Consider the following 21,720-nt stretch of genomic DNA (forward strand, 5'->3'; position numbering starts at 1 on the left):
CCAAGTGTTTGAAAGTACTAAAAATACCTTATTTCCACACGTTAGACAAGATGAGTTATTTATTTTTTGATGATTCAATAAGCTTCAACAAATATTCCTGTAATATTCAACCAAACAGTCAATCAAGTCATATAACGAATTAGGTAATAAAATAAGTTAACAATGATAAAAGAACACAATAACTCAACTAAAATGAATAAGGTAATGTATTTCTTATTAATCCACTGTTATTTTTATTGGGTTTTAATAATAAAACAAATCATATTATTTGTTATGTGAGAAGCTAAGCATCATTTACCAAATTGACCGACATTAACAAAAATACCCTAAAAAATAGAAATGCATAAAAATAACTTTTGTACAACATCAAATATTATAGAAAAAACTAATTTAATGGAAGGCGGGATTACTTTCTTTATTTTTCCCGCCAAAAATTTCCTCATCTTCTACCCTATCAATGACTTGGTATATGCAGCATTGTGTCTTTTATACTCTATCGTATTCGCATATCAAAACCTACGAACACTATAATATCATATGGCGATCTTTTACCAATCAGTTGATTCCCCCTTTCAATCTGCCATATTCTGTATCTTTTGCCTCCAAAACCCCAACTAAATATCTACGTTTCATAACCATTACTATCCCAGAATGTGAGTCGCCCTTGTTCTGTAACCTTTAGCCATATAACCCCAAAAGGCTCTAGAGATAGGTTTGATAGCTTGCTGCTCTCTTGTTATTTTTCAGATTAGCATTTGAATACAAGTATTAAATTTCACTTATATTTGTTTCTTTATGTCTTATTTGTCGTTACAGGGTTATTCAGGGTTCAGAGAAGAAACAGGAAAAAAAGAAGACAACGAGGTCACCACTTAAGGTTTAAGGTGTTTCTATTGTCTTTACTAGTTACTTTTATTATGTAATTATTATATAACTATTCCTCATTGATCTTTATCAGCTTTTCCTCAATGGCAGTACATTTGAAAAACAGTCAAACAAATGTTTTGGGCAGGGTGTTTTAGATACACAAATAACATAACCAACATAAGTATAAGAAGTATTTTAAGTATCAATATTTACGAATTCCAATATTATAAGACTCTTTATCACATAAACAATACCAATGAAGACCTTTACAAAGGTCAAATGAAAATCGACTTAAACTTAGAGCTAGTTTGATAACACTCTTGGTCATATAAATTTAAAGCTAGTTTAATAACAATATTGTTGATGCTTCTGTTTTTTTATTTAAAAAAGAAAATTGAGTTACAAAATCTCGTTGACAGAAACTATAAAGTTGAAGGGAAAATAACTTAAAAATGTAACGAAGTTTCAAAAATATACATAAAATATCATTGTTTTCTTTAGTACACAAAATACCATTTTATCGGCTATTGTATGTTACCCGGTTTCCAAATGTTCAAAAAATACCATTGTTGTTTTTTAGTACAAAAAATATCATTAATGTTACTATTTGTACACATAATACCAACGAAGTACACACATGACTTAAAAGTGTAACGAAGTTTCCAAAATGTTTAAAAAATATCACACTTTTTGTTAACTGTGTTGTTGTCGGATTATGTAGAACACAATTACCGGAGATCATGAACCGTCATATCAGTTCACAACAATTGTACAAATCTCTTTCATTCCTTCACTCGATCGTTCTTGTGGTAACAAGAGAAGTAAGTGGGTAATAACATTAGTTAAACATTCTTGCTTCCCGATCACATTATATGACTCAAACCTAAAACATATATACGTTACATAGATGCACATATTATACATCAAGGTTAGCCGTTCATTAGTGTTGCGGCACAAGAGAGACACAAAGGAGAAACGAGTGTGACGTTATGTCATGAGAATTCCTAAATATGGATTTAGATACAAACTGATCGAGTGATAGGATGAAAGATAGTACACAACTGGTGTGAACTGGTACAACGGTGACTAATCTCCGATGACTGTGTTCTATATAATCCGGAAACAACGAAGTTAACAAAAGGTGCTCTGAAAAAACAACAATTGTTTTTTTTAACATTTTGGAAATTTCAATGGTATTTTTTATACTAAAAAAATAATGGTATTTTTTGAACAATTTTGAAACTTTGTTACATTTTTAAGACATTTTTCCGTTACCTGCAGTAACAGGTTACCCACAAGACTTTATTTGAACACACGTATATTTCATTGGTATTTTGTGTATAAAAAATATACTTTAATGATATTTTATGTACTAAAAAAAACAATGGTCTTTTTTGTATATTTTTGAAACTTCATTACCTTTTTAAGTCATTTTCCTAAAGTTGAATTGTATTCATTCCAAATGGTCAAACAAAATATGGCAAATCGACAACAAAAGATGAATGAAGTTGAGCTTTAAATGCAATATACCATTTGCTATGACTTTTAAATTTACGTCATCTATTTAAAAGTACCAAATACATTTTAATTTTACAATAAAATATTATAAAAAAGAATAGAAAAAAGGAAAATAAATTTTAAATTGTTTTATTACTGAAGGACAACAACTATTATCTTTGAGCCCATTTATTTAGATTGCCAAAATAGAATACTGGTGTGATGCACAGTAATATGTAGTTTATAAAAGTTAAAGTAGAGTAAACACTAAAGTAAAATTAGAGGTGCATACTTGGACTTAATATAGAAGAACACATGTGCTGTAGTTAACAGTTTCCATCCCGTTCCGTATGTGATCTTTTGATTTTCTGCATGCATAAGGAAACAAAAAACTTATGAAAAATCTCGTTGACAGAAACTATAAACCCTCTTGTATTCTTCTTTGGCGTGTGCCCGTTTACAGCCATATCTATCCACTTATTTTCCAATCTACCTTGATAGTAAATCACAACTTTTTTTTTTACTTGTGTTAATTATAAGCATCATATCTAACCGTTTTAATAAAATGTTTGTATGCGTATGTGAGTGTGAACAGAACTTGTTATTTGCCAATGATTCCTTAGTGTGGTGTAATTTGTGATTTTGGTGCTATATTTTGTGAGTAAAATCTTGATTTTGCTAATAAGGTTAACACACAATTAGAGATGTGCAGTTAGAATCATTTCCCGATCCCGTACTGATACCAAATTCATCGGGGAAAAATACCGGACTCGCCTGATTAGAGGTACCATGTTTGTTTTGCTTTATTAGCATATTCTATTTTGGTAGAAAATAAGGATATTAAATAGTGAAATACGCAGGCATCATCTATCCGGTGTTCTTTGGAGCTGCTGACATACTTTCTTGATCTTCTCTGGTTCTATTTGTGCTCCTTAATTGTTAATTGTTTTCTAGATGTTGGTGAGTTTTTTTTTTGGTTTACTGGCCATTTTGCTCTTGCTAGGCGTTTTTTTGGTGTGGTGCTTGTTGACTGAAGTTTTCTGCCTCTATTCATCCGTTTTGCTTTTGTTCTGGTCTGCTATGCTCTCTAGGTTGCTGGTGGGATACATCTTTTCCATTTGGACCTTTTTACCCTTGTGGGGTGTTTTCTTATTGCTTTTAGTTCTCTGCTTGTTTAGCTTAGTTTTTGTTTCTTTGGCTCTTGTTGCTTAATATTGTACTTTTTTTCAACTTCCTTCTTGTGTGTTGCTTAATAAAGTCATAATTGTTCAAAACAGAAAACAAGTCATTAAGCCACATTTGCATTTGCTAAATGGAGTAAAAACACCTAGTTGTTGAAAACGAGTCATATGGCTTCCTAGTATGACTTGTTTTGAAAGTTTGTATAAGACTCATCCTATTTAAAGAACTAAAGGTGAAAGATTGTCTTTGATTGAACCTGATGGTTTTCTTTCTGGATGAGTTAAATATTGATCATGAAGATATGGTACCAGCCAATGGTTATTTGCAACCATACAATTTAAAAAAAGGATAATTTGGGTTTTACTTTCTCTGCTTTTGATTGTAGTATGAGGTGGTAAGATTTTTAAACTTCTTGCCACATAATCAGACCTTAGTTGTATATGTTTGAGCTATTTACAATTGGTTGACCAACAAAAACATTGCTATGTAATCATAATTCAGACTTATGATGTATATGATAATTGACTATGAAATGAAGTGTGGCACTGATGTTGTCATTGGTATTTATCATGGTATAATGAACTTTATATATATATATATATATATATATATATATATATATATATATATATATATATATATATATATATATATATATATATATCATTATCATTATCATTATCATATATAAAAGCCCTATTAATGTGGTGCCGTCTAAACTAAATTCGCAACCTTCTAATACATCCACGTAACCCATTATCTGAACGACGTAACCTACCACTACGTCGATTCAATCTTTCTCTCCGTCGCCAACTCGCCATGGTCATTAAAGTCTTGATTCACACCGCTTCATATTCCAATGTTCCGTATCCGCTTGACCTTACGTATATAGTGTTTCGGCTTCACACACGCTCTTCCGCGCTTCTGGATGTACCGTCAATTGTCTTTCAAACTCGACATTCTCATCAACGTCGATCCAAGAAAGAGGTAAGTAATCGATTTTATTTTCGTTTCACTACATATCCTTTTTGATTTTGAATTCCCCAAACAGGGGCTAGGGTTCGTCGATGATAACTAACCAATGATGGATTTTTAAAAAATATGTGTTTCTTCAATCGACGGTCACCATGATGGTTTGAGCGGGTGTGGTGGTGACAAAATTTCTTCTATTTATTAGTTTCAAGGATTAGTTTTTTATCTCTTCGACCTATGATTTCTGATTTCCCCCCTAAACGCGTCTGGGTTCATTGATTTTAACGATTTCGATTTACCCTGCAAATTCATGTAGTTGTTTTTTTCCTGAAAAGTGACATTGATCTCTTATTCTTTTCCAGCCATCCGCCCCTATATCACCACCACCACTCACCCTCTTCGTCCCATTCCTGACCCGACTCCATGCAACCACCGCTTCCCTTTTGAAATTAATGGTTAAATATGCGTGAGAGATTAAAGAAGAAGCCTGATGGGTATTTTTGTTCGTTTCTTGTTTATACTCTTCTTCTCTATTCTTGTTATCATTTTAAACACACCACAACCCAGACACTAGGTTCACCTCTTTCCCTCTGTCAATGGCATGCATATGGTATTGATATGTTATTAATGTACGTGGGTCCTTGATTTCTTTAATTTTAATTGCTTCCCTTATATAAATTCATGGTATAGTTTACTGTATTCGTGATGTGATTCTTGATTGACATAGCTTTTTGTTCTCTTGAAAATTTCAATTTTTTTCTTATATTTAGATTTTTCTTTGTGGTTTGCATAGAACACTGTAAATCCAAAAATTAAGTTATGGAAATTCTGACATTTGAGGCAAAACATTGGGAAGGCATAACAAAAAAGTTTTAGGTTCAAATTGTGCTCTAACTGAAGACAGATCTACAATATAAAAATATTACATCTTTTTAGGGGGAAATTAGTTCATTACTTTATTATTAACAATAGTAATTACAACCTTTTGACCCTGCAAAGCAGATTTTATAAGCGTCGTGGTAATTTCATAAAACAAACTTGGCCTTGACTTTACTTCTGATTTTAAATCCTTTATAGGAAAACAAGTATCTTCTGTCGTTTTCTCATGCATTTTCAATTGGAATTAATGATGTTTAACCAGGGTATATTGTGAATCGCCTATTAAAAGGTCCCCCTTTGCATGAAAATATCATTGGTTCCTCAGATAACTAAGAGGTGGCATACGAGTCTCAAGGAAATATCATTATTGTAAGCTGCAAAAGTCCCAAAATGGTTTTGGTACAGCCAGGATACTTAATCCCAAAAGCTTACATCATTATGTAGTTGTATACTGTTTGTGTTTATTTCTGAGAAAAACTCTATAAATATAAATTTTTGACATTGCATTGCTAAAGGGATTCTAATCATGCAAATGTAACTTGGGCACTTTTCAGATTCAAGATGAAACTGTCAATGGGAAAAAGTATTATTTGGGAATGAATATGTAAACAACCAATTATCTGGGATTGAATATGTAGCTACATTACTGTTTTTTTGTCTCTGGCATTGCTAAAAACTTCAATTACACTTGGGTTTGATTCACTCCCCAAATAGCAAATGGGTTTCCCTGTTCTATAATTTCTATAAATAACGGGTCATGAGATAATTTTGTGTGGATTTTGTTAATTGGATGTCTTTTTATTAATCATGTAGAGATGCTTCATGAGGCAATGTGCACCAAATGAAGATGAGATGAGAAAGATGTGTGAAAAGAGTCTCCACATTTGAGTATAATAGCAAATGAACATATTGAATAAGGTAAAGTTAACTTTCTGTACTTTTGTTCCATTTCAATAAATATTCAAAAGTATATATTGTGATTAGAAATTTGAATTGCAGCCGTTAAAATCAAAGAAACCATGAAACATTAATGTTAGAGACATGAGAGGGCCAACCTGTTCACCCATTCTGATGATAAATATGGATCATTGATATTCATATCATGAACTATGAGTTTGCCACTTTTTTTGACCGGACTTCTGAGAAGCCCTTACAAGATCTCGGTTTCAATAGGCTAATTGAACATATTGGCTACTAATTTATTTTATGTTTGAGCTACCTTTTCAACATTCAGCATAAATAAATATGGACATTGGTTCCTTGACCAACATTGATTATAAATTAATATGGACATTGGTTCCTTGACCAACATTGATTAATCTAATTCTGTACAGAATGTATTTTTGTCTTTTTCACATTACACATGAGGATCATATAAGAGTAAAAATATATGTAATTGCTTCATTGTACTAAACTTTTGAATAATTTATGCTACGGTTTTTGTACTACGCCTTGCTTAAAACTGTGTATCTTTAAATTTGTCAATTTGATCACACTCACAAGGTTCATCATTTGGTGTTTCCTAAAAAAAATCCTATGATTGAAAGGCTAATGTTATAGTTGGTAAGAGTTTAGACGTGCAATGTCTTAATAGTAAAATACTTATACTTCCAATAATTATGTTTTTAGCTTAAATTTTTTTCTATATTTAGAAATACTATACATATGCCATAAAAGTTAGAAAATGAACTACAATTTGTAGCGCATGATCATGTGATACTCAAAAAAAAAAAAAACTATAATGCAAGGAATAACATGTTTCACTCTTTATATTTATATCATCATTGTACATTACTTTTTACATGTAATAACAATGAAGTTATAGTTTTTTCTTTTCCTAAAAATACAATGTACTAGCAGTCCTTTACCAATCATAATAATATACTTGTAAATTTACTTATATTTTCATTTCTAATTCAAAAAATTTTACATTGAAAGTCAACCTTGCACAATATAAAATTAGATAATGGTGAAAGAAATACCCAAATTACCATCTACGACCCGTGCTCAGCACGGGCCTAAAAAGTTTCTATAGTATATATATTCACACCACCTCCTTCTGCAGGTGTCGTATATCGATCCATCACATACCTTTGTCATCTTCAAGTCATCATATACGTTTCAACTCAAATGTTGAAGTTGCTCAGTCGAATAGAAGAATTTAGCCGCCATGGATATTAACATCGACTCACCTTCCGTCATGTCGTATCCACGTTACCCTCCGGAAATCTGGAATCACACACTCTTTTCCTTCTCCCGCTTCTCTTCAAGAAAAATTCCGACTAAATCCTCCACACAAAAAAAACCTAATTGGGCTGCTTCGGGTTTCTCTGCAATAAAAACTCGGATTAAATCCTCCATGGGTATCGTCGATTTTTTAAAGACGCCAGGTTCGTCCACAACGCTTCGTTTTGGACTCCTCTATATCCGCCAATGAACAGAACACATATAACCTCTAGCATTAATCTATCGATTCCTTTTTTCCAACTGTTATTCTTCGTCCAGATGTTGATTGGTTAGTGATTCATTGGTCTCCATCTTCCTGCATCAACAATTGTCGGACATTGGAACCTTAATCTTCAGTCATCAACAATTGACAGTTGTCCATTACGATTAAGGTGGGTTTGATTATGTGATTTTTTTTATTAGTTTTTTACTATTTCTTTCTACTTTTGAGTTCCTTTTTCCATCTGATTAGGTTTTGTTTGTTTCACTTCTGCTTCCCTCTCATGCAGTCGATCGTCAATTACACATCACAAATATTCCTTTCTTAAGGTAAGGGAGGAGGGAGTCATTCCCTCCCAACCCACTGAACCCACTGCCACATCACTTTTTCTCTTTTATTTTTCTTCATCTTTTCGAACCCACAACACACGTAAATCCTATCTTTTTGAACCCACTCAACCCACTCAATTAAAAAAAAAATACAAAACAATCAAATGTAAAATCTTAATTAGCAATAGAGTTATCGGCGGTACCACTCCCGCTTCAACGAGTGGGTTGATTGGTTTCACTAACCCACTTCATCACCTCTCTCTACTTTCTCTTTCTTATTTTCTCTTGTACCATGTGTTTTAAAACGTGTACCTTAGTTGTTTTGTATTTTTTTTAATTGAGTGGGTTGAGTGGGTTTAAAAAGATAGGATTTCCGTGTGTTGTGGGTTCGGAAAGATGAAGAAAAATAAAAGAGAAAAATTGATGTGACAGTGGGTTCGGTGGGTTGGGAGGGAACGACTCCCTCCTCCCTAATTAACTGTCATCCTAATTTATTTCAATTATGTCTTTGTAATTTATGTGGTCCTCTTCTTAGTTGTTGTACTTTATTCTTCTTGACATTCACAATAGATAACTTACGAAACAAACAAGAACAATCAGGGAGAGAGGGTGTGGGAGAATGAATGGGAAGCATCACAAGGTATCGTTTTTATTAATATTTTCCATTGCCTTTTGGTCGTCTTCAAATGCCCTTTTTTGTTGTACAACTTAAAATACATGTAAATTATATGTTGCGGAGATGGAATTGTTGAGGCGGTGGTCAACAAACCATTTAGCCATCAAGGTAATTACTTACTTAATTTTATGCTCAATTTGTGATTTTATTGTTAACACTATATAAGTCAATGCTATTTGTTGAAGTGCTCTGTTTCCTTCCCTTTTTATTGCTTAATTGATAACATCATATTAAAATGACAAAACTGCAAAAATGGTTCCTGTGATATGCATTTTTTTGTGGTTTTAGTCCAAACCCCGACTTTTTTTGGCTTCGTGTCCTTTTGGCCATGTTTGTATGTAAATTTGGTCCCTCGTAAAATTGAAATGACTGTAATGCCCTTCTGATATATTTTTTTATGTTTTTTCTATTTAATTTAAATGAAAAAAGAAAATAAATAATTAATTTGGGCCCACATCTCTCTCTCTTTCACAGATGGGAATCTGTTGCTTTTGTTGTTGAATTATCATCTCCTGAACTTTCTTCATGAACTCTTCTTGTTTTGTTCTTCCTCTTTAATTGTTGCAGATTCATGAGTTAATGTGTTCAATTCAAGAAATTTATAAAAGGTACAAGTGTTGTAACTTATAAGTGAACTTTCTTCATGAACTGGGAGGTAGCCTTGATTGTTCGTCTTTTCCATCTACTGCCTCCAAAACTTGAAGATGATGAATCCGTTTCTTCTGCTTTAACAGAAATTTCATGGCAGAGTTTTTAGATGATGATCAACGAACCTCCCATGGCTGCCATCAAGTGAAGAACACAACCCTATATTTTCTACAGTAAGTAAGAGATCAGATGGGTTGAATGAAGTAGAAGAGAATCGTCTTTCAAGATTGTTGTTTGTCTGATCTTCGAGTTCATCCTCATTTTAATCTGGTAATGTGAGAATATTCTCGAAGGCCTTGACCAAATGCAAAACTCTTCCAGATCCAGGTTTAGGAATGCTCTTTCTTGCTTCATCCAACAATTTCTCCTTTCTCCTCTTATCACCGGACATCTCAAAAACGTAATCTTCTTCGGATTTTCCTTGAAGGCCTACAGGTAAACTCAGATTTTCTTCTTGAACAGAAACTTCACTCCGATTGAAAAACCCTTCCTGAGAAGCCCTAAGAGTCTCATAAGCAACACACACACATTTTTCTAAATTACCACTAGCCTTACACTTACAATCGACTGAAATCGGGGTTTTATCCTTGTCTCTCTTCAAATTCTTCTTCACCACCACAAACTTACTCTCCCGAATCTTGTTCTTGGGAGAAGGCGAAGAGATATGATTAGGTTTCTTCATCACCGATTTCTGGACTTTAGTCGCTGATTTGAGTGATGGGGAATTCAAGGCTTTCAGATTAGGGCTAGTAACGTTAGGGTCTATATTCTCTGGTAGCTTTGACTTGCTGGAATGCTTCGGCTTCGATGGTGTCAGTGGCACTGCTCCGGCGTTCTTGTCGTTCGGTTCCATCGGAAAATCGTCGGAATAAGGAGGAGGTTAGTTGTAGAGAGAGATGACGAGGCTTGTGGGATTCAGTTTATAGGAGAGAGAGAGAGAGAGAGAGAGTATGTGGGCCCCTATTTTTAATTTTTATATATAAATATTTATAGGAAAAAAAAATAAAAATGGAAAATAAATAAAATAAGGGCAATTTAGTCTTTTCAGTTTACCGAAGGACCAAAATCACAAGCAAACTACCTCAAAAGGACCACCAATCCAAAAAAGTCGTGGTTTGGACTACAACCCCAAAAAATTGCATACAACAGGGACAATTTTTGCAATTTTGTCAATATTTAATTGAATAAGATGTGCCCTTAGTTTCTTTCTAGAATCACTCATGCACCTAAAATGTTCAAAATGTTCCTGCCATAATGATAAATAAACTGCTTCAAAAGTAAACCTTCCGTGAATGAGAAATTCTACCTAGTTAGTTAAAAGAATGTAATATTTTTTTTTAACTCTAATCGATTATAAAAATAGGAAAATTAGATTACATAATGGATTACTAGTATCAACCCGACTAACCCAATTGACCCGACCCCATTAATCTGAAACCCGATTGACCCGAACCCGACTAACCCGTAGCTTAATAGGGTCAGGTTTTGGGTGATTTTTTCAAATTAAAAAACCCGACTAACCTGACCCGATTAACCCGAAACCCGATTGGGTTAACCCGATTAACAGCCCTACATGTTGATGTGGTCTCAACAAGTATTAACGATATGCCAACATCAACATCAGTGGGTGAGGTTGAAAAGACCAGCCACATGGATGCTTGTGAAAACAATCCACAGGGTTTTAAAAAACTAAATTTATAGTCTGCTAACATGGATCCCCAATGTATATAAATGCGAATATATCTATATTAAATAGTGTTATCTCTGAATTACCGCTTAATAATGCTTCAATTAGGTACAATCCACAGCGTGCACATTTTATGATATAAGGGACGGTTATAGTGAAAATTTGAAATTAGAGACTAAATTTTACCTAAAAAATAATTAGAAAAAATTATTTTAGTGTTTTATTTAAATATATTATTTACCTACATGTTAAAATGCACATTTAGTCTCTAATTTCAAAATTTCACTCTGACCGTCCCTTATATCATAAAATGTGCACGCTGATGTGTTTTGAGCATAACAAACAATCTTATGTGTGCATGCAACCCTAATAAAGATCTATGTTATCTCTCTAAATGAACATATAATAATGAACAACAACATGCAAACCCTAGATCTATAGATAATAATAAAAAATCATATAATAAGGGTTATGATACATACCTTTAAGATTGTTGTTGTAAACAATCTTGAATTCCTCCTTGAAAACCTTTAGTAGCAAGCGCCACAAGTGCCGCGCCTCTAATGACTCACAAACAAACCCTAGCAACCAAGGAAGACTATAGAGATAGAGGGAAGGAGAGAAGAATTTCGGCCCTAGCCTCTAAGAAAGCATGAGTCATGAATTCTAAACCCTAATGGGTTTATATAGGAGTCTAGGAAGGTGTTGGATAAGACAGGTATCTCCAAGATAACCCTAATCCCTTAACTTCCTCCCTAAGGCATCCAAGGCATCCTTAGTGTAACATCCATAAATTTTACGCCAAATTCAAACTTTTTCAACCATAAATGAAAGTCAAATAGTATTGTTTACAAAATGTTTTCAAATCAATATCCATCAGAGTGTCCCATAATCATAACATAAGGATGAGGAGCGGTACGGTCACGCATTCGCCTTGCCACGATCTCCTGAAGTACCTGAAACAATAAACTGAAAATTGTAAGCCCGAGGGCTTAGTGAGCTACCCCCAAAATACCAATAACACACTGACAATACCATATCAGTAACAATCAATCAATCAATCATGCATACTGGGCCATCGGCCTGACTGGGCTGCCCTACTGGGCCTACAGTCTATCTGAATCTATCCATGCATACTGGGCCATCGGCCTAACTGGACCGCCCTACTGGGCCTACAGTCTATCTGAATCTATCCATGCATACTGGGCCATCGGCCTAACTAGACCGCCCTACTGGGCCTACAGTCTATCTGAATCTATCCCGAGCCTTCGGCATGACTGGTCCGCCTCGTGGCCTGCAGTCTCCCCGGACCGCTCATAAGGTATGTTGGCCAACAGCACAAAGCAGGACCGCCTCAACCCAACCAACAAGCAAATAACCATGTACACATAACTATCATATACTGCATATAAGAGCATCAAACATATCTGTCACACTGATCATCAACCATAGAATCCTCTCGTAACTAGAGTCCGACCTAACAGGTCACTAGCATACCAATCCTTACGGATCATAAAGCATAACACACTATCTATCCTGATTCCGATCTAGCAGATCAAATCCATATGTAGCATACCATAACAACCGATCTAACCGATCTCTAGCATAGCAACCATCCTAAACCAGGATGAAATCTAACATAGCAACCATCCTAAACCAGGATGAAATCTAGCATAACAATAACATAGCAACCATCCTAAACCAGGATGTAAATCATAAAGGGCCGGCCTTGGTGCCGTAGACCCTATTGATATAGCGAGGATAACTCACCTTGCAGATGTCGACTCGAAAGGTAAACTCCAACTCTCGGTTCACTTGACACAGGTTCCACCACCTATAATCATAGTACATTATACTCATAAGTCCTTAACCTTATAAGATATTCCATAACCCACCAGTCAACCCCTGGTCAAAGTCAAAGTCCTCAGTCAAGGTCAACAGTCCATGTTGACCCCAACTCGCCGAGTACCCTCGGCTACTCGCCGAGTTCCTCGAAGCACATACCACTCGCCGAGTCATTGGGGTGACTCGTCGAGTTCCTTCGATTCCGGTTCAAACTCTAAGGCCACCTGTCGAGTTCCCTCCTTGCCACTCGACGGGTACACACACATATATATCCCAGGGAAAACTCATCCGACTCGCCGAGTTGTTCTTCAACTCGTCGAGTCTTATGGTGATCTTCATCGGACTTGCCGAGTTGTTCATCCAACTCGTCGAGTTCACGACCATCTTCATGTAACTCTCCGAGTCAACCTTGCGACTCGCCGAGTCCATTCAGTCCTTTTTCCATACAGACTTGTTTTGAGCCATGCAGCGGCTCCAAATCACAGATCCAAGCTTCTAGGGCATGCTTTTCACGTAAAGTTGCAAACTTTACGTGCATGCATGACTAATAAGGCTCTTAATGCAAAAACTAAGTTCTTAATGGGGCTTTATGCACAAGGAGGCCCTCATTCTTGCCCAAAATCCGAGCTTTATGACTCTAGAACCCAAGAAGGTTACAGATCTGAAGTTACAACTTCAGATCTAGCTCATATCCCACATTACCATCTCAACCAAACCATAAAAACCCTAGATCTCAACCAAAAGAGGTCTAGAAGGAAAAAGGAGAAAAGGTGACGACTTGATACCTCCAAATGATGCTATTTGAGGTAGATTTCTGATTTCCCACACTTCCTTGCTCCTAGCCTTTTGTTTCCCCAAGCTCCTCTCCTCAAAAGATCTCCTCTCCAAAGCTTTACACACACAAGAATGAACACCACACGAATTAGGGTTTTCTGAGCTCTCAAGGACTGCAAAGAGGCCAAAGGAGGCTTATGTTTCCTTAAATAGGGTGCAAAACCCCGAGATTTAGGGTTTCATCTGCCAGCTCCTACTCGCCGAGTCCCAATATGGACTCGTCGAGTAGGTCACTTAACATGCGATCCCACCCCGCTGCTACTCGATGAGCAGGTCAACCGACTCGTTGAGTAGAGCTCCATCCAATGACTCTTATTTAAATGATACCTGAGAATCGGGGCGTTACACTTAGAGCCCAAGGAAACCCTAGAGAGCATCAATAATTCATTCCCCCACCTCTTTAGGGAGGTTCTAGAATTTCCCGATGATCAACTATTGAACATTGTCACCTTTAGTCCTCCTACTTTTAATTAATCCAATTAATCCCAAAATTAATCCAATTAATTTATTATTAATTATTAGTTAAATATTACAATTTCTAATTAATATATTATTCTCATAATATATTAACAAATCATATATTTTGATTTCTAATTAATTTATTAACCAAATAATAAATTAATAAATCAATCTTCTCTCTCTAAATGTCATCCTATTCAATTGCCAGGTTTGAAGGCAACCCAAAAGGACTGTGTTACTATCAATTCAAGTATATACCAATTATAGTTATGGGCTTAGATACCTAATCCAACAGTCTCCCACTTGGATAAGTCTAATAACTATAATTGCCAGTATAACTACCATATTGATCAGCAAATTGTAACTACCAAAAGCCGTTGTCGAACTCTGACCCAGTCAGTGATGTGTCCTAAGATAAGTGATCAAATATTTCTCTGTTCTACAAGATATCATATAGACATGAGACATGGATTATAATCAATCTATCTGTCCAAGATTTGTTTCCCTATTTTTGATTTATGACGACTGATATTAGACTACTAATTGAACACATCAATTCAGTCCAGGCTTGGCCAAGTGCTTTACATGTCATCATCAAATCATCGAGGGGACCAGAAATACCGTTTTTCCGGTTAGGGAAAAAGGAACAAATAAACTTCGACTTATATGCTTGTACGATTTACTCATCAAATCACACACAACAATACGTTTTGTAACATCAAGTTACTGATGTGTTTACGAATTATCAATGCACAACTGACTCATAAACAACAACTCATATATCTCCGTTTCAAGAATATAAGATATTATCATCTCAAAATTAACCATGAAGTAATTCTCTGAGCGTGAGTTTAATCCAATACTTAAATCCCCATTTCAAAAGTACTCATGAATACTGCAGCAGAACATTGCTACGTCTAACAACTTAGACAATCTATAATATGAGTCATGACAATCTTAATTTACTACTTACTTCCAAAAGTATGATCGACCATGGATGTTTGAATAATCCTATTATTCGGGAACTAAAACATGCGAAGTGAAACACAATAATAACCTAATTAACTATGATCTCAAAACTATTAAATATAAATAAAACTCTTATTATTTAATCACCATATTAATTAGACTTTATTAATTGTATAATGTTTCGATTAATCAACTAAATACTTAAATTAAACATTAGTCATGCCATGTTCTAAACACTCATACTATGTTTCTTTATGGTCTTTCCTTTGTGAACATATCGATTGGACATTATCCCAATGATGCTCATTTCACAACTTCAATTTTTTTTGTGTTACTACCAAATGTGTCAGAGTCCAACCTTTCATGCAATGATCTTCTGTAATGTCGAGGCTTCAAAGTCACAGAGACTTTGACAGCGATATTAAAAAAATATTCCCATTGGAGATTTGTTACTAAAAACAATTCCATGGAAATGAAGTCTCAAATTCAAAGTACGCTCCTTGAACATCCTTCTTGCATTAAAGTTTCTAACTCATATGTAGATTTCAATAACAAACTCCCACTATGAAAACATTTTCATATTCCCATATGACCATCAATTCTGAAAAAGAATCACCTCCACTAAGAATTATGTTAATATGATTTGTCCAAATACTACTATACTTCCAACTGTCCATAAGCAACCAATCTTTTGATAAACCTTAGACTGTTCTTGGCAGTTGTTTAACAACTTTAGTTACATCCTGTTCTAGTCATTTTCTCTCTCTATGTCCTAGACATTTAGTAAATCAAAACAGGTGAATATTATAACATATGTAATCAATCCTATATCTGAAGCATATGGGACTTGATTCATGATGTCTTACATAAAGACCTGATATCTGGTCAGTCTCTTGCTATAATATTTCCATATATCGAATTTCCGATGTTGAATAATTTCAACACGATATTCATATATGTCCAAGACTAAGTTCCATTAAATCTTTCAATCCAAAACCTTTACATTTGAAATGAAGTATGAGTGCCCTCTCCCCTAAATATTTCTATAGCGAAACAATTCCCAAACTTTGCAACTTGCAAATTTGAAAACTTTGTTTCCTACAATTAGTATTGCTAAGTTGCGATACTTAGCATAACAATTATGCTCCAACTAGCATGGCAATTATACTCTTGCTAGCATAACAATTATGTCACACCCCCAAACCGAGACGAAGGAAACATTCGGGGGCGGAGGACGTCATGTAAAGTATCACAATAATTGCATCATAGTAATCAAAGTAAACACAACCATTACATTAAATAAGTACAATATTTACATTTGTTCGATACATAATTTGTATAACAGCAAAAGTGTAACAAAAGTATAAAAGACGTGACTCTATACGCTCCATATTCTCAAAAAGCCTGCGGTGTACCTGTCTACTGGTTCCCTGAGAATACAAACGATTTTGAAAGTGTATCAACATTTGAGTTGGTGAGTTCATAAGTATGTTTTTGTAATGAAAACCTGTCTTTGAATCTGTGAAAAATGTTTGTATGTTTCTCAAAAATATCCAATATTTTCTTTAGTAGTATAAAGTAGTCTTAAACCCTAAGACCAAAGTATAAGTTCGTTACTGTATTCCGTAGTTGTATAGGAAAATGTTAGTCTGTAAGCCTGGTTACCACCAACCGTATTGTAATGTATTGCTTTGTATGAAAACTCTTTGTTTGAAAACCCTGAATACCACTAGTAATGTAAAGTGATGTATTGTATGAAAACCCTGGCTACCATCGATATGTATAATATGTTCTTTATGAAAAAACCCCGACTACCATCAATAATGTATCGTAGTTTTATGACTTAAAATAAAACCATGTGTTTGTATCCCTGGAATCCTCCAGTGTAGTGTATAGTAGTCTTATTAATTAAAATAAAACTAATTGAAGAGTTGAATTCTTGTAAACAAATGGTTAGTTATACTATTGTGAGTTTGGTACAACCATGCTGGATATGACCTAGTGACCTCTACGAAGTTCTTCAGGCGTCGGATGTTATGACATTTGTCACCCCAGGCATGCCTGCCTAACTGTAGCTAGCAGTTCAGGTGTGGGATTGTCAGTCCCGAATAGATCTATTCACAAATCTCACGCTCTCCCTCCAGGAGACTCTAGTTATACTGTGGTAGGATTTCGTTCCGCACCCAAAGGGTACAATTGAAGTAGTGTCTCACACCCCTATATTAACTAGTTTACGTGTAGTGTTGTAGTGTTCTCTTGTACTTGATACCGTATGTATACTTGTAGAGTAGAAATAATTATACTTACATAATTATTTAGTATTGTACTCTTGTGTTCAGACACTAGTATTGTATGCCATAAACTATATCTATTATAGTTTATATGTTTATTCGTGTGTAAGTTCTAGTATTGATAAAACCGTGTATTGACTCCCAAACTATACCTATTATAGTTTGCATGTACGTTATGTATTTGATTTGTGTATTGTACTGAAAACCTTGCAATTATAATCGTTTTGTTGAAAACTTCCCTTATGCTCAGCATATTACAAAAGGGATAAAACATCTAAATATTTTGTAAAAAGTACTGATTTCATGAATGTATCCATTGCATAAGTTTTAATGACTGTTAAAATCACTTAAGTAAGAACACAAAATTTCTTTGTGTTTTGCTTGTATTCTCCCTGAAAACGTTTAAAAACAATAAAAATGTAGGGGTATGAACTCGCAGTTGGTTATGTGCATGGGTTCGACAGCAAGACCAGAAAGATGACCCTCGAGTTGGAGTACGCGGAATTAACGGTGTCCTAATGATAATTAAACACATAATTGTATTTCAATTAGCGAAACCATTAATTATTGTGTTAGAAAACACTTATTTTTGTGTTAGGAATGTTACCGATACTTGTTTGAAGTGGGTTTGCGGCCCAGGTTCACGAACCAAAGCTGTTCGCAGTTGGGATCCAGGTTTGCAGTCGTGAATGGTATTTGCGGCCCAAACAGGTTTACGGCTGTAAACAAGTTCGCAGCCCTGAGAGTTTGCGGTTGCTTGAATATTTGAAGGTGTTCTTGGCGAAAATATGAAGATTTGAAGATTCGATCTTGATGATATGAATGTGTTTGGAATGTTCTTGGGAGCAAATGGAGAGGATTTTTGGGAGAAAAAGATGAGAAATGAAGAATCTCTCCCCGAAAAAAAAATATATCGGTTGGGTTTACAGCCGGAAATGGGTTCACGGAGGTAAACCGGTTCGCGGTCCAATGGTTTGCATCCCAAGGGTTTACCGCCCAAGGGTTTCTGGCCGTAAACTCTTGGCTGTTCGAGTTTTTGGCTGATTTTCGAATGTAAACCTGATTTTTCGCATGTTTTTGGTTCCGATGGGTTATATAAATTTTATTAATTTATATTAAATTATTTTCTAACCCTCACGAGCTTGACGGAATAAATAAAATTCACAATTTTATTTAACGAAGTTGACTAGAAAGTATCGGGTTGTCACATCATCCCCCGTTAAATGGAATTTTGTCCCGAAATTCTTTCTAAATGAATACAATTATGGACTAGGGAAAGAGATGCAAATACTTCTGTTGCGTCTGGTCTTCTCGCTTCCAAGTGAATTTGGGTCCCCGCTTGGCAGTCCAGCGAACCTTCACTATCAGGATGCGACTTTGCTTTGTTCGTTTGACTTCCTTATCCATGATTTCGACTGGCTCTTCCACGAAGTTAAGACTCTCGTTGACCTCGATTTCATCGAGTGGAATCACAAGAGTCTCATCGGACAGACACTTTTTAAGATTTGACACGTGGAAGATGGGATGAATGCTGCTAAGCTCTTGGGGTAATTAGAGATTGTAAGCTACGGGACCGATCCTTGCGAGGATCTCAAATGGTCCAATGTATCTTGGATTTAGCTTTCCACGCTTTCCGAATTATATCATGCCTTTCCAGGGTGAGACCTTCAACATAACGCGGCCTCCCACCTGGAACTCCAAGGGTTTTCGTCTCTTATCGGCGTAGCTCTTTTGTCTATCCCTTGAGGCTTTAAGTCGTTCCCGAATTTGTACAATCTTTTATGTGGTTTCGCGAATGATTTCTGGGGCAGTGAGTGTGCTCTCTGGGACTTGACCTCTAGCTAGCCGTGTATCGCCCACTTCAACCCAACACAGAGGGGATCTACACTTATGGCCATAAAGGGCTTCGAAAGGAGCAGCCTTAATGCTAGTGTGATAGCTGTTGTTGTAGGAGAATTCGACCAGTGGCAAATGGGTATCCCATGACTTGCCAAAGTCGATGACACACGCTCTCAACATTTCTTCAAGGGTTTGAATGGTTCTCTCACTCTGCCCGTCAATTTGACGATGATAAGCTGTACTCATGTCCAGCTTAGTTCCAAGAGCCTTCTGAAGTGACTGCTAGAATCGCGAGGTAAATCTGCTATCTCTGTCCTAGATAATAGATACGGGAACCCCGTGCAGTCGTACTATCTCTTGGATATAGGTTCTTGTCAGTCTCTCTATCTTGTATGTTTCTTTGATTGGCAAGAAGTGGGCGGACTTGGTCAGTTTGTCAACGATTACCCAAATAGTGTCATGGCCACTCGGGGTTTTGGGCAATTTGGTGATGAAGTCCATTGTAATTCTTTCCCACTTCCAATCAGGTATTTCTGGCTGTTGAAGTAAACCTGAGGGCTTTTGATATTCCACCTTCACCTTGGTGCAAGTTAGGCACTTGCCCACGAAGGTAGCAATTTCTGCTTTCATGTTTGGCCACCAATACAACTTTTTAAGATCCAAATACATCTTATCTGCACCTTGGTGCACATAGTATTGAGTTTTGTGGGCTTCATTCATGACAACCTCCCTGTAACCACCGAACTTTGGAGTCCATATCCGGTTCATGAAATAACGAACCCCGCCACCCTTGATTTCGAAGTTCTTCTCCATTCCCCTTATGGCTTCATCCGCCACATTTTCTGGTTTCAAGGCTTCCAACTGAGCCTCTTTGATTTGCGTGGACAGGTGGGAATGGATTGTTATTGTTAGTGCCTTCACCCTATGACCAGAGTATTCCTTTCGGCTGAGGGCATCCGCCACTACATTGGCCTTGCCAGGATGATAGCGTATTTCACACTCGTAATCATTGAGTAGCTCTACCAATCGTCGCTGTCTCATGTTAAGCTCATTCTGATAAAAAATGTGTTGAAGGCTTTTATGGTCGGTGAAGATAGTGAACTTAGTTCCGTAGAGGTAATGTCTCCATATTTTTAGGGCAAAGACCACTGCTCCCAACTCCAGATCATGAGTTGTATAATTGACTTCGTGTGTCTTCAGCTTTCTTGAGGCATGAACAATAACTTTTCCTCACTGCATGAGCACACAACCTAGCCCTTGGTTGGATGCATCGCAGTAGACAACGAAGTCCCCCATCCCTTCTGGAAGAGACAAGATAGGTGCGCTGCATAGGGCCTGCTTCAATGTATGGAACACATTGTCTTGCTTCTCTCCCCAACAAAAGGGTACACCTTTCTGAGTCAGGGCAATAAGGGGCTTAGCAATCATGGAGAAGTTTTGGATGAATCTGCGATAGTAGCCAGCAAGACCCAAGAACTGACAGATTTCTATGGGCGTCTTCGGTGCTGACCAATTCTCGATCGCCTTAATTTTGGTAGGGTCAACATGTATGCCTTCTTCGCTAACCATGTGACCGAGGAAAGTTACCTTCCTGATCCAAAATTCTCACTTTGAGAATTTTGCGTATAGCTTCTCCGCCCTAAGGTTCCTAGCACTTGTCTCAAATGCTGTCTATGATCTTCCTCACTCCGAGAATAGACAAGTATATCATCTATGAATACTATCACGAACTTGTCTAGCAAGGGGCGGCACACCCGGTTCATCAGATCCATGAATACCGCGGGTGCGTTGGTTAGACCAAAGGGGATTACTACAAACTCGTAGTGACCATATCGAGTCCTAAATGTTGTCTTAGGAACATCAGTCTCCTGGACTCGTAATTGATGGTACCCTGATCTCAGGTCTATCTTTGAGAAGTAGCCGGCTCCTTGGAGTTGATCGAAGAGGTCGTCGATTCGGGGTAAACGGTAGCGATTTTTGACGGTGAGTTTATTGAGCTCGTGATAGTCTATGCACATTCGGAAAGATCCATCCTTCTTTTTCACGAACAGGACCGGTGCTCCCCAGGGTGAGGAACTTGGTCTAATGAATCCCTTGCTGAGCAGTTCGTTAAGCTGGCTGGATAATTCCTGCATCTCTGCCGGTGCTAGATGGTAAGGAGATTTAGCTACGGGGGTAGCTCTAGGAATCAAGTCGATTCGGAACTCAACCTGGCGTTCAGGGGGAACTCCTGGAAGATCTTCAGGGAAGAAATCAGGAAAGTTGCAGACTTCGGGGATGCTCTCGAGGTCTTTAACTTC

The 21,720-nt window shown here is 36.4% G+C and overlaps 2 long non-coding RNA genes across 2 annotated transcripts; both read left to right on the plus strand.

The window, feature by feature from the left end:
• Positions 1-516: 516 nt before the first annotated feature.
• Positions 517-3,662, plus strand: LOC145166325 (uncharacterized). Its single transcript, XR_013740488.1, has 4 exons — positions 517-712; positions 817-884; positions 3,051-3,148; positions 3,225-3,662. It is a non-coding gene; the product is annotated as an uncharacterized LOC145166325 (long non-coding RNA).
• A 594-nt stretch (positions 3,663-4,256) lies between these two features.
• On the plus strand, positions 4,257-6,845 carry LOC145166324 (uncharacterized). The gene is made up of 3 exons (XR_013740487.1): positions 4,257-4,533; positions 6,211-6,315; positions 6,397-6,845. It is a non-coding gene; the product is annotated as an uncharacterized LOC145166324 (long non-coding RNA).
• Positions 6,846-21,720: the final 14,875 nt, after the last annotated feature.

This window comes from Lactuca virosa, chromosome 3 (assembly GCF_052849685.1).
Source record: "Lactuca virosa cultivar CGN04683 chromosome 3, Lactuca_virosa_CGN04683_v6, whole genome shotgun sequence".
NCBI lineage: Eukaryota > Viridiplantae > Streptophyta > Magnoliopsida > Asterales > Asteraceae > Lactuca > Lactuca virosa.